Below are 7,832 nucleotides of genomic sequence, written 5' to 3'. Positions count from 1 at the left end.
CAAACGAGACGGAGAAGAGGGGGTTTCGGGGAAGGAGCTCACGGCGGTTGCAGTACGCGTCTCAGCGGGCTCGGGGAAGGGTTGGTGGCGGCGTGTGGTCGTCGGCGATCTCGGCGGCAGAGAGGTTGAAGACAACGCCATGGTCGTGGTGCGGCACATCCGGCATCCTGCGGGTCGTCAAGGAGGCGTAGGCGATGGTGGCGGAGCTTCCACGCAACACGGGAAGGCGAGAGGGGGTTGGGTAGCGCGGTGGTTCACGGCGGCACTTCCATGGCCGTGTCGGTCGTCGCGGGGGAGAGCGAGGGAGAGGAGGGGATGGACGTGAGAGAGAGGGAGGGGGCCCGGGGAAGTGCGTGGCCTCCTGGGCGTCGAGGAGGAGCCAGGCAGGCTGGGAGGGAGGAGGTGGCCAGGGCGCATGCCCACGCGCGGTGACCACACGCCCTCCTGCCTACTGGCAGGAGGTTGAAGACGGTGGGGGCGCCTGCTGGGCCGGGCCAACAGTGCTGGGCCACCAGGTAGGTTAGGTAGGTGGCCTAGTGGCCTTCTCTCCCTCTCTTTATTATTTGTTTCCTCTTTTCTAATTTTTGCTTTAGTTTTAACACCAAATCAATTTTAAACTTCATGAAAAATAATTGTGTGAGCTAAATGGACTTATCCAAAGCCACGCAACAATTTTTCAGAATTATTGAACATATATTTATTATATAATAAATATAGATCCAATTCAAATATTTATTGGATTTATTCAAATGGCCAGAATAAATGTTTCTGGGCTCCTAAAAATATTGGTTTGAATTTTACCTCTTGCCAATATTTTTATAGGATACCAGGGACATTTTCTTGGACTCATTTGAGAAGATTTTAAAGTTGGTTATTTTTGAACTGATTTCTGAGGGTTTCAACAAACCTCAATTCAGCTTTCAGAAAGTTTAGACATGATGCATGAGTGCAGATGCAACTATTTCACTCAGGTATTCTAGGGCTGTGACAGGAAGGGCTTGTTGCGGATGCGGGTGCCGAAGCAAGACGGGCCGACATCATCTTCTTCTTCGATGGCCAAGGATCGCGCAAGGCGGTCGATCCGGTGGCGGTCATCATTCTCGCCGACTCCTTCGCGGCGACCCAGCTGGCCGCTGAGAGTCGGGTGCGTGACAGGCGGTGGGGTAGGGTATCTCTCCCAACGAGGCGGAGGAGGAGGAGGGTTGCCCCACCACTCCACGGCTCGTGGGCGGCCCTCGGCATCACGCTCGATGGAGATTCGAGTCCGGCTGCGGCTGGTAGCCAGCTCCTTTTCTTTTCTCGCGTGGGTGTTGCCCGCGATCGGTGTTCGGGACATCGCACCGTGCTCTCGGTATTGGGGAGGACTCTCGGTGCGGACGCAGGCTTCATGCTGCTCTGTGTCCGCGTCGATAAGTTGCTGGATGCGTCTGGTCATGTAAGGGAGCTCATCAGGCCCCAGCCCATTCAGCTCGTCTGCAGCCACCTGGGCGGCGCGCAAGTTCTCAAGAGGCGTGGCATAGACTGGGCGGTCTGCTCCCAGCATGTCGGCGATAGCTGCGCTGTGTTTCTTGACGATACCGACGCGGCTCGGCCCGTCGGGAGGCCGCATGCCGAAGGCGGCTCGGTCGACCTCGCGCTGGTGAGCCTTGGTGAGGCATCTCATGGTGGCGAGCCTCTGGCCCTCCGCAATGAGGGCGAGGCGGCGCGCCTCTAATGTCTTGGCGTCCGCGTCGGCCGGGACGGGGATGGACAAGTCGTGCAGCGCCACCTGCAGAGCGTCGTGGGTGTTCTCGCCTGAGGAGGCGCCGTGGCTGATAACCAGTACCTCGGTAATGGCACTGCCGCTGCTGTTGTCCTGAGGAAGAGGGTCGTTGATGACCGCCACGTTGGTGGGGAAGGCGTCAAGGGATGTCGTGTCGGAGTCGACAAGCATCGGGTCGGTGGAGCCAACCGACTCCAAGTCCTCGGCAAGCTCGCCGGAGACGTGGAGTTGATCGAGGAGGCTGAGGAGGTGGCTCTCGGGGCAGTCTGTGCCCGCGTCGGATGCGGGCTCGTCAGCTATGCGATCCTCGCCAAGAAGATCGGCAAGGCAGCTCGCCGCGCAGGCATCGGCGACGTCTTGCAGCGTGTCGGGGCAAGCGCCATCGGGCGAGCCAGACTGGCTACGCACGTTGGGAAGGAATAGGGTTCCCGTCCAGAGCAGGTCTCCGGACAACGGTGCACTTGGCCCCACGGTGGGCGCCAAATGTCGGGTGGTTGGTGCGACGTATGCCAATGGATGGCTTATCATTGTGGGAGCCAATAAAACATCGCCGGTGCCTGGAAACGGGATAAGGCGAAGACATGCACGCTGGCGAATCTTACCCAGCTTCAGGGCTCACCATGGAGATAACACCCCTAATGCTGCTCTGCGGGGTCTCCACATGATCACTAGCTCGGTGGGTTGCTACAGAATGCTCCTTGAGCTATTCGGTGAAAGGTTGAGGGAGGGCCAGGCTAGCCTGCTCCTCTTCTCCTTGTGGTGTCTAAAATCTATCCAAAGAGTGATCTCCCTCTGCATGGGAACCCTGGGGGGTTTATATAGGCCTACCCCTAGGGGTACAATGGTAATCCGGCTAGGCGTGGGCCCTAGCCGTCTGTGTCTATGCCCGCCGGCTTCTCCGCCGACTGGTGGGGCCCGTCGGCTGCCGACCCTTTAGCTGACAGGCCGGCCCCACCGCTCGGGGGTCTTGTCGGGGGCTGGTTACTATTACGTTGCCCCTGGTGATGATGGCTTTGTCGTGGTAAGCATGGCTCCAGTGCCACCGCGAGGCGGCTCATCACTGTAGCCTTACCTTCTCTTGTCTCCTTAATGAAGCACCTCCTTGGAGGGAAAGAGCTGGCCGGCTGTGGGAATCCTGGCCGCCTTCGGGATCTCCCTTACCGAGGGGCCCCGCCACCCACGGGTCGTACTGACCCATCGCCGTGGGTGACGTCACGATCATCGTGGCAACAGTTCCGCGCCGGACGGGGATGGCCGCCCCATACGGTGCACTGTGGCCATGCGTGCGCCGGGATTCGGGGGCGACAGGCTTTACTGTAGCCACGCCCCATCTTGTCGCCGTTATGTGGGTGCAGACTCTGAGGGCAAGATCTTAGCCGCCTACTGAGGGGCCGGCTCCCGGGAGTCGGCCCTTTTATGGCCGGCTTCTGGAAGTCGGCGTTCTCGTGGTCTTGTTTCTCAAGGATTTCAGGGCTGGGCTGCCTTTGCGTAGCTGGCTTGAGAGGTAGCCGGCTGGGGGAAGACGGCCCCATGTCTTGGAAGCTTGGAGGCTTGTTCGGCTTGTAATTTTTCTGAAGTGCCAGGGGAAGCCGGCTAGGCTACCCGTGGTCATTTACTCCGACAATACGTGTAAGCAAATCTGACGATTATATGTATCAGTAGCCCCTGAGACTTGAAACAGTTGACGCAACTCATTTAAGGATCATTATTTGTGCAGGTTCTTACGAAGAAGAATTTCCAACTATCTCAAGAGCTGGACAAATGCAAGGCCCAGCTGGAAGCCGCTGTTGCCGCATTGAAGGAGTCCAAAAAGGGTCCCCTGGTAACTTTTTTGTCTATTGCAAAGAATATCGGTACCAAGTAGTATGCGGCATGTATGCACACCAAACAATAGATGTTGCAGGTGGCCCCGGAGTGAATCTGGAGGCCGTGGAGGCGGATACGGCACGTGATGATCGACAACGAAATGCTAGCGAGCGCGTGCTGACGCAAGTCAGGCAGGAGAAAAATGATCTCCAAGAAGCCAATATCCGGTTGGGCGTGGAACTGAAGGATGTCCGAGCCCAGCTTGCGGACTCCATGAAGGAGAATAAATGGCTTCAGCGCGTCATTTTTAGTAAGTGCTTGAACGAACTTTTTAAAGGAGTTTGGCGGAGAAGCCTGCTAACAGGGTTATGTCTGCAGGTATGCTGACGGGTCGTCCCGTGGAGGAGATGCCCGGGTCTTCGGGTGATCTTCCACTAGAGCTCTCACAACTGCACGAACAAGTTCGGCAGGTGATGCAGAGTATTGCTCAAGCCTCGTGGCCATCCGCGTCCCCGCCAGGAGGCATGGGGGAGCTTATAGAGAAGCTCAAGGGAGCGCAGAGGCGCTTTTGATTATGAAAAATATCAGCCTGCCGACAAGGTGCGAGGGAAGCCTGGGCTATGGTGAAGACACAATATACCAAGGCTGACCCTAACCACATGGCCGAGGTCGGACCTGTGGGGCCCGATGGGAAAGAGATCCCCGTCAGTTTAGTGTATGGTAAAGTAGAATTAGCCGCAAAGTATTCCCAACAGGATTGTAAGCTAGACAGCCTGTTGGAGGGTATAGAAGAAGAACTTAATCAGTCTTAGTGAATGTGTACTTGTCGGAGTAATTGGACACGGATACCCCGAAGACAGCGAGACAAGAATTCAAGACATCGGGGCTAGCAAAGCCCCTCAGTCCAACTACCTGGCCGGCGGCCGACTGCTGGCTGCCGACTGCTCCACCAGGCCGACTGCTAGCTGTCGACTGCTCCACCAGGCCGACTGCTGGCTGTCGACTGCTCCACCAGGACGACTGCTGGCTGCCGACTGCTCCACCACGCCGACTATTGGCTGCCGACTGCTCCACCAGGCCGATTGCTGGCTGCCGACTGCTCCACCAGGCCGACTGCTGGCTGCCGCCTCCTCCACCAGGCCGACTGCTGGCTGCCGACTGCTCCACCAGGCCGACTGCCCGAAGTCAACTGCAGCCGGACGCAAACCCGACGTGACGGCCGTACCCAGCACTGTTCACGTGACACCCCAGCCATCATGTATAGTGTCCCTTGTCCCTGGGCACTATTTATGAAGTGACCCAGGGGACAAGGATGACACCCCACCATGCCACTAGATAGCTAGCTACCATGCCTACATGGCTTACATGCTAAGCTAGCTCCCACTATCTATAGCTAGCCATCCACCCATCCTCACACAGACGATGAGCATCACACTCCCATGGCCACACATGGCCAGGCACATGTGCCACACTAGCTAGGTAGCTCTCATTGCTACTGATCTTAGATACAGCTCCAGGAGCACTTTGTACTACCCGATGTACACCCCACATGTATACTCAGACATGCAGGAGTAGGGGTGTTATCTCTCCGGAGAGCCCCGAACCTGGGTAAGCTAGCGCGTGCTACTCGCATACCCATCCCTGGATATTCCGGCAGCAGTCTTGCCCTCACACGAAGCCACCTTGTGGCATATGTCGTCCTGCACCCCCCGTGAGAATACCACGATATTTGGCGCCACTGTGGGGCGGTACTATGCTACCGCACTGCTACTGGTTTCGCAGTCCGGGCGGGACCATCTTCGTCATCTCCGCCGCGGCGTCACGCCGTCTCTTTAGTAGCGCTCAGGGGCTCGACTTTGACACTCCCCCAGAGCGGCCGTGCGGGACGGCGCGTCCTCGCCGTCGGCTTCGCCATCTTCGTCATCACCAACGCAGCGTCGACTGTCCGTTCGTCCGCGCGCGCGCCGCGCCTCGCTTCGGTCGGCCACGTTCATCCACACGCCGCTCGTGCATGCTCCCCTCCGCGCTGCGCCTTGTTCCGGCCGAAATGGGCGTTCGCTCCTTCATATTTCATCTACGCAAGCTAGCTAGATGCAAGTCAATCGTGGTCATACACCATCCATACACTACTTCAAACAACGGCTTGATTTCCTGTTAGCGCCTACATTGCACTATGCCTTGTGCATCTTTGCCCACGCCAGCGTTGCTATGTTTTACTTCGTCCCCGTCAGAATCCTGCCCGGCCGTGGCCGCGCCACAGCGTCTTGCTGCGTCCCCATCCGGGCTCCTCCTCGCCTTGCTGCCTCCCCATCTGGACTCTTCTCTAGCCTCCCGTGGTTCCTGGTGCGAACCCCCATTCCGTGCGCCTGACAAGCCGGCCTCCCTGGGGCTCCCGTGCTGCGCGCCCGGCCGCATGCTCCTCAGCGACGCCGCATCACCCTGGCCTCGCGCAGCAACCGCCCCGGCTCCCGCAGCTATGTGCGTGCTCCACCTGGCCGCATGCTCCGCATCCCCCTGCGCATCCATCCGACTCCGGAACCGGCCGCGCCGGCTGCTGCGGCCCCGGACCGGCCTCCGTTCTGCCACGCCGACCGCGCCGGTAGGCACCCCATCTCCTCGCGTGTGGCTGCGCCGCGCCCTCTCCCTCATCGGCCTGGCGTCCATGCCGGCTCCGCCGCCTCGCTGCGCCGGCTGCAGCTTCGCGCTGCTCGCATCACGGACCGGTTCCGACCCTACGTGCACTGGCCTCGCGCACGCCGTCCAGCCCGCCTGCAGCTCCCCGCCTCAGTCCCGCGGGCCGGCTCCGCGGCTCGCCTGTGTGCCGGCTCCATCACTCGCAGGCTCCGGCTTCGCCCGCCTCCCGGCGACCTGGCTGCCTGCTGGCTTGCCCGCCAGCCGGCGGCCGGCTCCTCGCACTAAAAAAGGGGGTCTGCTGCTAAAAAGAAAGTGTGCAGGCCAGTTGCTCAATCCGGTCGAAAGGAGGAGCCGGGTGCCCATCCAGCTGGCTCAAGAAAAAAACAAAATGGCCGGGTGGAGGCATCCGACATACAGTCGTACAAGAGAAAAAAAGAAAGTGGCCGGGTGGTGGCGTCCGACAAGCAGTCGGACAAGAGAAAAAAAAGAAGAGAGAGAGAAGTCGGCTGGGAGAAAGAGAAGAAAGAAAAACCCGTCTGAATGACTCGTCCGCCTGCTTTGCCACTCGGATGGTCAGTCGTGACCCACGCTGCCGGCTGTGCCGGGCCGGCTGGATTGCCTCCTGCTCCAACAACACACCCAGCAGGTGCGCTGACGCGCCCCTGCGAAGAGAAAACAAAGTAGTTGCCGAGAGAACCGGCCTGACTGCTCAGCAGTCGGCCCAGATCTTGGGGGCTACACCCAGCGGGTGTGCTGACGCGCCCCCACGAAGAAGAAGACAAAGTAGTTGCCAGGAGATCAGCAGTCGGGCCGGATCTCTGGGGCTACACCCAACGGGTGCGCTGATGCACCCCCGCTAAGAAGAAGACGGAATAGTCGCCGGGAGATCCGGCCCGACTGCTCAGCAGTCGGCCCGAATCTCTGGGGCTACACCCAGCAGGTGCGCTGACGCGCCCCCACGAAGATTGCAGACAAGAGAAGAGTTTTGTCCGGCTCCGAGCAGCCGGCAGAAGAGAAAAAGAAGAAGATAGGCACTCCAAGATGCATCGCCGCCTGGCGGTCGAGCCTGACCACCCGGGACCCCCTTCGAGCACCCGAAGGCTCGAAGACTACACCCAGCGGGTGCGCCGGCGCGCTCAGCAAGCGTTGAGCCACGCCGGCTGTCTTCCGCAAACTCCGCCTCGACAACACGAAAACGAATGTGAGCTCCTCACCCGCATATTTTTTGCACCACGCAATCACAGATAACCCCGAGCGATGCTCGGGGGCTGTCTCCGCATTTTATTACGGTTGCATCACTGTTCTCCCCGGCGCCAGCCAGAGTTGGCTCGGGGGCTGGCCGCTTGGCCTGAGACGTTCGTTCCCGTAGACGGCTTAGTACCGTGCGCGGTACCAAAGGCCCACTCTTAGTCACAGATCGCAGAGCGGCTGTCCGACTAGCAAGAGTGAACGCTGGAGGCCACCCACGCGAAAAACGTCCGGGAAGAAAAAACGCTTTGGGTGACCCGACCATTTCCTTTATAAGTATTTGCTCGGTTAAATCCACTCCCAGAGTCTGAGTACTATACACTCCACTTTGCGCCCACTCTCAGCCATAGACCGCAGAGCGGCTGTCCAACTACCTGGCCTG

General features: G+C 59.2%; 1 pseudogene; it reads right to left on the bottom strand.

The window, feature by feature from the left end:
* Positions 1-1,659: 1,659 nt before the first annotated feature.
* LOC147984259 (uncharacterized) lies at positions 1,660-6,232 on the bottom strand (annotated as a pseudogene).
* Between the last annotated feature and the right edge of the window lie 1,600 nt (positions 6,233-7,832).

Source organism: Triticum urartu, chromosome 2A (assembly GCF_056163025.1).
Source record: "Triticum urartu cultivar PI428250 chromosome 2A, HENAU_Tu73, whole genome shotgun sequence".
NCBI classification, from domain to species: Eukaryota; Viridiplantae; Streptophyta; class Magnoliopsida; order Poales; family Poaceae; genus Triticum; species Triticum urartu.
This window is presented reverse-complemented; position numbering and strand designations above follow the sequence as displayed.